This window comes from Nothoprocta perdicaria, unplaced genomic scaffold (genome assembly GCF_003342845.1).
Source record: "Nothoprocta perdicaria isolate Ctin4 unplaced genomic scaffold, notPer1 scaffold_9, whole genome shotgun sequence".
Taxonomy (NCBI): Eukaryota; Metazoa; Chordata; class Aves; order Tinamiformes; family Tinamidae; genus Nothoprocta; species Nothoprocta perdicaria.
In genome coordinates, this window is record NW_020456198.1 from 3,981,675 (window position 1) to 3,989,888 (window position 8,214).

Below are 8,214 nucleotides of genomic sequence, written 5' to 3' on the forward strand. Positions count from 1 at the left end.
AGTCAGGGCTTGGTACGAGTAGAGACTTAACAATTCCCTAGTCTGGGGGAATTCAGTATCGTTGAGAGCAGCAATGTCAATAGCTGCCATCTGTGTGTCCCCATCCTCCACTGCCCACCCTGAGCACCCCAGCCAGCTGGAGCCCTGCAGGCACCTGCAAATCCCTGTGCTGGGGTATCTGCCCTTAAAAACATTGGAAAATTCACTCCTGACTTTGCCCATTTGTAGAGCAAAGTTGGGGCTCAAATTCCTATACTTCTCTTACTTGTCTAAAAGTGTCTTCCCCGGCTAAATTCTTTCCGTGGTTTAATTTCTGAGCAAAATTATCTAACATGCTGGATTTCATATTGGAAAATGACATGTGAGCTGTTTAAATGCCACAGCCAGTGGTGTCAAAGGAAACCCATCATCTTGATGAATAAAGGATGAAATCAGCAGGTATCTGTCCATCTAGATGGCAGGGAGTGCATCTGGAGGGAGTTTTAATCTTTGAGCTGTCAGGCTTGTGATTTACAGCTTTTTTCCCCAGTAAATTGATTATGTAGATTCCTGTGGTCTAAGGAACGTGTGCCATGCTCAAAAGGTGGCGTAAATATATTTTATAGCACTAACAGCTTGTTTTGTTTCAATCTCTGGCAGATTATAACTGACACCAAAGAGCAGCGCGATGAACAGCTGCTTCGCAAGCCCTCTCTGTACAAGGCAATTGTATTTGACAGTGTTACTGGCAGGACAAACCTCAGCAATTTTCAGCTAACCTGTTGTGATGGGGACTGGAGCAGCTCTGCAATGCAGTTTTGGAGGGCATCCGAGCACTGTGCTTTGGATGCAACCAGAGATGAGCATTTGGGCATTTCTTTTGCAAGAAAAGAGGCACACCATGCCTCTTTTATGCAGTAGAGTCCTTGCCATTTGGAAAGCAATGTGTGTTAAAAGGACTAGATAATGAGCCTATTAGCAGCGCTAATTGCACTTGTATTAGCAGGTTAAGAAGTGCAGGGCTATTGCCAAACCCATGCCTGCAATTCCATTTCCTAGAAACAGGGAAGGTGACAACAAAACAGCAGTGTTTGGGTTGCAGATCAGGCCATCTCAGACAGGTAATTCAACACCTATCTTGCACAACAGGCTTCCAGAAGAAACAAAAACTTGCACTTATGCAATGCTGAGAGCTCTTCCATGCTGAGAGGCATGAGCTGGCACATTCCCAACTACAGCCTAGCATGCAATCACAGACCCAAAACAGCCCAGCAAAACCATTTTGAACTAAAACGCAGAACAACCCTTGCACAGGGACCCAATATCTTGGACGTGGGGAGAGGGAGTAGTTTGTTTAATCTTGAATCTTGGTTCTGCCCTACTTAACTCTACTAGAACGGATTGATTAGACTACCCCTAACCTCAGTTTATAGCAAACAGCTTGGAAATTAAACAAGGAGGGAAGGAAGGCAGGGAGACAACAAAGATTATGTGGCATCTCCATCTTGGAAATTAGGAAGATTATCAAAACTCAGCCTGAGCAGCTTGGGAGCTGGCTATGCTCAGAAGACCTCCCAAAGATCCTTCCAACCAAAATCTTTCTGATTCTAAAAATGAAGTCAGCAAGTACAGCAAAAAAATAGTTCAGTTCTGCTCCTCATCCTCCCCATCTTCCAAAGCATCTTGATGGCTTTGATATCATGCATAGGCTTCACCTACAGAAGATGAAAATTAAAGCATTAGCTACACTGAAATTCTACAAGTTTTTCTACAGCCTATATCATGAATACAAGCACATTTTATTCGGTAAAACACTTCCCTCATCCAAAAACAGACTATTTAAAAATTAGCAGCTGAAATGTTTGAGAAAAATATTTTATGCCAACTGCAAGGAAAAAGATGTATATAACAATATATACCAGTATTGACTGGTATACCAGTAAACTGGCAATATTGGTATATCCCCTTCATGCTCATTTTGAGGGCTGTTTTCAGAGCTAGATTGTGTAATGGGGGCTGATGTATTGCATAGACATACATAGACTTCAGAGAAGTATGCTTAAAAGTGGAAAATAAGGCACCAGGAGGCGAGAGGAATATTTAAATGAATGTATGTGTTAATAATCTACTAAGTTTTAAATAAATTGACTCATATCAAGATATCGCTACATGCATGGACACACATACACAGTGCAGGGTTAGTAGTTTCAGTGGAATGGAAAAAGAAAGGAAGAATTGGAGGAGGGGGAAAAAGATCTCATTGACTTCCTTTAATTTCAAAGTAGATTTCAATTGCGGGAAAAATTATGTTTTCCCCTCAACAACAAACCAACCAACCAAAGTTTCATCTAAGAACTGAATAATTTCAGCTGTCTTTGAAAAGCTTGAAATTTGCAGAACAGAACAATTCTGGAAGTACTCTTTAGCAAGAAAAGCCAGCTTTTGCTAGGAAGACCCTTTAGGGAGTTTTAACCATGCAATGGTCTATAACTTGGCATCTGCTCCTTTGGCAAACTCCTTATAGCCTCACACTTGTTTTGGGACATCAGCAGCTCATTCATTATTTAGGATATTGCACTTGCCAAAGACAGACTGGCATTTCTGGGAGATGCTCACAAATTCTCCATGACTTCTAGCGCATGACTGCTTATCTAAAACTTACACCAGAAATATGGCATTCATCATCCTCTTCTCCTTAACATTTCTCCCCTTCATCAGCTGATGGTTTAGATCAAAACCAGAGGGCAGAAACAATTCCATTTAACACTGAGCAATCTGTTGTCTGAAAGACACGCATCCATAAATGATGAGCTGCTGATCACACATAGACAAAAAAAAAAGTAAATTAATTGCTTATTGAGAAAGAGAGTGAATTTGTGACTTATCTCCCCTGTCAACTCCCATCGATTGCTGCCTGCTGCTCTGCCAAGGGACGGCGCTTTTCCTTTCGGAAGCAATGCCATGTTAATGATCCCATTCCCACCAAGAGCCAACGCATCCGTGCACTGCAGGGGTCTTCCCCACCCCTGAACAAGCTTGAGTAGCACTATGGACTTAAAGACTAACGAGTCATAAATAAAATAAATAAATAAAACATATTCTGTATTTGTTATAAAACAAATAATGTATGATTTCTATGAGAAATCATACATTAAGTACTAGTATTTCTGAACACAGAAGCCCTTGAGCTTTCCCAAACATAGCTGGAAGAAAAGCCAGCTCCTCTGCACACAAGCTAGCCATGCACCATTTGCTTATTTCTGCTGGCTATATAGGACCCAAGAAAGAAAAATGAAGGAATTAACTCCGAGGAATGTGATAGTCTGTTGTATAATACTGAACTGATTCAGGAAAGGAAAAAGGGGAGCCTCCATGAGAAAAACACAGGGCTGACCCCTTCTGCACATGTCCCCAAGGTCTCGTCTGACCCCTTCTGCACATGTCCCCAAGGTCTCGTCTATAACAGCCCCATAGCAAGGAGCCTTTTGAAGCCACCATTACAAGGATTTTTGAAAGATATATTTGAATATTTTTCATGCACGGAAGTCTGCTTCACTGTCCTTTTAGGATAAGCATTTGAGTGGGCAGGTTTTAGAGCGGGAGGTTATCTTTGGAGCGCAGCAGGCATTAGGGCACAGGCAGGAGGCAGCAGCAGGGTGCAGCTGCCTGACTTTAAGCACAAGCTGAAAGCCTGTGTTTGTAACTCTAGACGCCCGTGAACATGCGCACCTAGCTTCAGCACCAGTGGAAAAAACCTCCACGGTGACGGATGCAGCAACTGCCCCCTGCAACCCTTCCCGCTGTGGCTGCAGCTCCCGGCTCAGCAAGCCACGCTGGCTCCTGCCTCTGCAGGGCTTCAGCGTGCTCATCTGTGAGCTTTGCAGCTGGTTTACAACTGATTGAGATGTCTCCGTCTCTGACGGTGGGAAGAGGGAAAAAAAATAAAAATAAGTAAATAAAAACCATGATTAAGACACCTTTCTTCTGGGTTAACATAGTCGTGTCAGGCTCCTTAACACACAGTCGTGTCAGGCTCCAAGTTAATTCATTTCAGCTCCAGTGCAGACAAGGGGAGACTTCATTGCTGGCACAAATATAACCCTATTAAGTTTCTCCCTCTGTCTGCAAGGATGCTCTGTTTGCATGCCTTTATCCCCAAGATGTGCATTTTATCTGATAACACCATTTATCAAGCGTGTCACGCTTGCTTTTTCATTTGACCAGCCACAGAGGTAATGCTTATAAGTTATCATGGGCCTTAGATACCTTAAAGATCTTCCTGTTACTATATACAGAACTGGAATAACCACATCCATTTCAAATTTGGAACACAGCCAGCTGGAGCATTGCTTTTTTCATCAGTTCATCTCAAAACCTATGTTAAGCCCTGCAAACAGCACTGCCAAGAACCAAGATCCACAGCGGGAGCCAGCAGCAGCATAGGACAGAGCTTATATTTGTCATGTACTCCCCTTGTTGGCGACCATCTACTTTACTCACCAATAATTTACATAATACAAAGGTCTTTATACCAGGAGAGCTCATTTATGGAGCAATCCTGTGACATTTGTACATACGCTTTCTGCAGACTGTTACTCCAGTGCTGTGATAAATGCAGAAGCTCTGATATATCAGGGGGTGCCAGATATCTGAGGAGATATCCTCAACTAAGGATGCCCTGTTGTAAATCCAAGCCCAGAGTAGCTCCAGCTTCTCCTAGACTGAGACCTAATGTTCCAAAGCATCAGGTCCAAAGTCACAGCATATTCATCGTAGTCCTGTATTTTCTAGTAGATTTCTGAAAGAGTGTTGTGTTGCATCTCCAAGCAACTAAGTCCAGATTATTCCTGTTTATATGAGGAACCATTTATGCCTGTGAAGTCATCATACTACCGTGAGGGAAGAAAATACACATACATATATGCAGTGTGGGAAGGGAGTCCGATATGTATGGGGCTCAGATTTCTGCAATGATTTGTCTGGGTAAAGGTTATTTAATTTAGTGAGATAGGCTGTGCTCAAGTGTTTAAATTAGAAACCTGCTCCAAGCTGAGGATCTTTGATTAGACAAAGAGGAGAGCAGTAATCACTTGGCATGCTGCGTCTGAGGAGCAAGCCGCCACTCAGAATTCCTAATTTGTAACTTATTTATGCACTGCAAAACCACACACCTTTATGTTCTATATATTCTGCTTTACGCCAAATGACTAAATGCTCCTTATGTGAGCAGACAGCCATTTGCAGTCACGTCATTTATCTTTCAAAATAGCAGCAGAGCAATGCTGTCCTCCTAGGCTGGAGCCTCTCCACGCAATTGTGTTTAGTGGTTATGCTTCCATATGCATGGACTGAGAACACGCTATGGGCAAGTTCAAGCAGACAAACTTGCCAAGGGAGCATCTCAACCACTAACTGTGATGGTCATCACACAAGTGTGCCAAAACCCCACCACAGAAGTGGAGCTATATCCAGAAACCCAACTAGTTCTATCCTCAGGGAGAAACAAGTACTGCTGTTATTTTTATGGCAATTTTAGTGGCATTAGCATGCACTAGGCTCAGCTGCACAGTTTTGTCTGCAACCAGCAGACAGATCTTTGCCTGCCGTCTTTCCTGGTTCATTAGCATGTCTTGCATTAAGTCATCAAATCAAGAGCCTTGCAGTAGAGCAGAGACAACTTGTTGAAAGAAGCTGGTTAAATATTCCGTGCAGTTTCATTGTGGATAGTTTCATCAACAGTGTCTGCACTCTGTGGTATAGCAGGAACACGTTTGAGTCCCAGGGCCAAAGCTGGGGTGTGGGAAGCCACCAAGACTCCCCTAGCACAATGGTTTTCAGTGGCCAGGAACAGGGCTTTTCACTCCTAAAGGAGACACCTTAGATCAGTGGCTTCAGGAGATAGGAAAATACACCTTATATAGGATAGTTCTTTCACATGGTGGTTGTCCAGGAACAGTTGCACAGCTTTGCACTATCAATAAGGTACATGTTGTAAGCCATGAGCTGGAACTCAGTACTTGGCTGGGCTAACACACTTTTAAGGAAGAAGCTCAGGATTTTGCTACATATCTCAGCATACAACCCCAAACACCCCCTCCACATCCCATTCATTGCCAGTCCATCCTGCAGAGCTCTACCAGAAACACAGGTCGAGCAGCAAGCTAAGGAAGCATCACGGACTTCGGGTTGTCCCCTGGCAAACTGTCACCACAGAACCCTCTCTGTCCGGGGACTTTATGCCCTGCAGGGGCAAAGCTTTCTTGCCAAATGTGCACAACCCTGCCCACCCATCAGGAATGGTGATACCCAGCTCAGAGGCTGTTGATACCTCCTCCTTGAAACGAGTCCACACAGCGCTCCACCACAGCCACCTTCTTTGGTGGAAAATTACACAAAGCCGTCCTAGTTCTGATCCCATATTTCTAGATAGGCTCCCAAACCCCAGCCTTCATCACATCCCTGCAAAATCATTAACTAGTGACTGAGACCTGATTCTGCAGCAGCTTCTCAGATGGAGCACTTGGCTCACGCTGTGCACACCTGTTAGGGGTGCTCTCTTGAGAGCACAGCAGTGATTTTTCTTGGTAATTACCATCACAGCCACAGCTACAACGTGGCACTTTGTTACAGACAAAATGACAAAACTGCAAGACATTGCTGCCTTCACTGCCCCTTTCCTCTATGATTTCCCTGGAAAATGGCTGGAGGAGTCGTGGTACAATCAGATTCAAACTAACAAGGACTATGTTAGCGAAAAAAATGTATATATCCCAAACTTTCAGAAGATATTTGCTGCCTTCTGGATTCAGACTAGTAGGAAAAGAGGGAGCAAAGGAAGGAGATACGAAATTTACCTTTGTTTGTAATCTAGTATATTTACCACCACCAAGCTAGCTCACACACACAGACACAAGTTGTATGTATATTAAAAAGCATCTTTTAAAGATCCTCAGACAGATGTGAAAGCTAAATTCTATAACTAAGAAAGTACCTAAAGAATGAACTGTGAAGAATACCACCACAGAAGACCTACTAACTTGGTGAACTGGATAAAATTTGGCATAAACCAGCACAGGTAACTGGGGGAACAGCATTGCTCCTGAAGGAGAAGGGCAAAACCCATCTCAGCAGCAAAGGAGTCTTGGGGGAACCAGTGCCCAGGCCCTTAACCAGTGCCCTTCTTCACTGGGCTGCACTATCATTCCAGTTTGATAAAGCACCTCTCCAAAGCACTTAAAGCTGCCAGGATATCACAGGAAAAGGGAGGCTCTTTTAATGAACTAGTGACTAATGAGATAAAAAGCAGGGGCTAGGAATAAGTAGGGGTTTTCACAGCACAGGGAGGCATGCAGGGATCTGCTCATTGCGGTTGGAAACCATCTAGAAACCCAAAGTTTGTGGGTGAGACAAGTCACAACAGCAAAGCTGGAAGATATATATGTACAAATGTATATATACATGCATGTACACAGAGTCTCAGGGCCACACAAGTAGTTTCCAGAAGGGCCATGAAGGGCAGAGTGTGTTTTTATGAACCGTAACAGACACTTCAGATTCTGCAGCAACCACTACAATAAAGCTTAAAAGTGAAAGCGTTTCAGTTTATTTATTAGCTAATAATTTAGGCCTTTGCTTGTTATTTTAACAAGCTGGCTGAGAATTTCAGTTCATCTTAAAGCACTTCTTAGCCCCACTGAGTTCAGAGCCCTGGTCCCAGCAGGGCGCTCCAGGAGCTCATGGCCTTCCTGCTTGGGATGGCAAAACACCTTTCCTGAAACCTCTCAGCACTTGGGGAAGAGGAGCAAGGCTAGACCAAGCCTTCTGGAGCTACCTGGATTCACATCCATGCTTCAGGCAGCTCCAGCACAGCATGAGGTCCAGGACACCAGTACATCTTTCAATCCCACTGACATCAGCCTCTGCCTTCTTCCATATAGGTGAATCTTTGCTGCAAGGACACATTTCACATACCTGTATAGGGACACAAAATGGAGTTCCTGCCAGCTCAGCATCTTCTGCAGACCTTAGTGCTTCCCAGGCCCTGCAGGAGAACAGCATTTGGCCCCATCAAAATTTGAGAGTCAAATATAAGCATTTTGCAGCCAAGATCTCCCATTTAAAAGCATTAAAAGTAGTGCTGGACCATGGCATTCGCTCAGGAACCTTACAAAGTCTCCATATGGGTGATGCACCCTGAGGTCTTTCCCCCAATTGCTGCGGCCCATGATCTGCTAG

At 43.9% G+C, this 8,214-nt stretch overlaps 1 long non-coding RNA gene across 1 annotated transcript; it reads right to left on the reverse strand.

Annotated features, from left to right (window-relative positions):
• Window positions 1-1,166: 1,166 nt before the first annotated feature.
• On the reverse strand, window positions 1,167-8,011 carry LOC112958713. The gene is made up of 2 exons (XR_003251481.1): window positions 7,951-8,011; window positions 1,167-1,694 (listed from the first exon to the last, which is right to left on the reverse strand). It is a non-coding gene; the product is annotated as an uncharacterized LOC112958713 (long non-coding RNA).
• Between the last annotated feature and the right edge of the window lie 203 nt (window positions 8,012-8,214).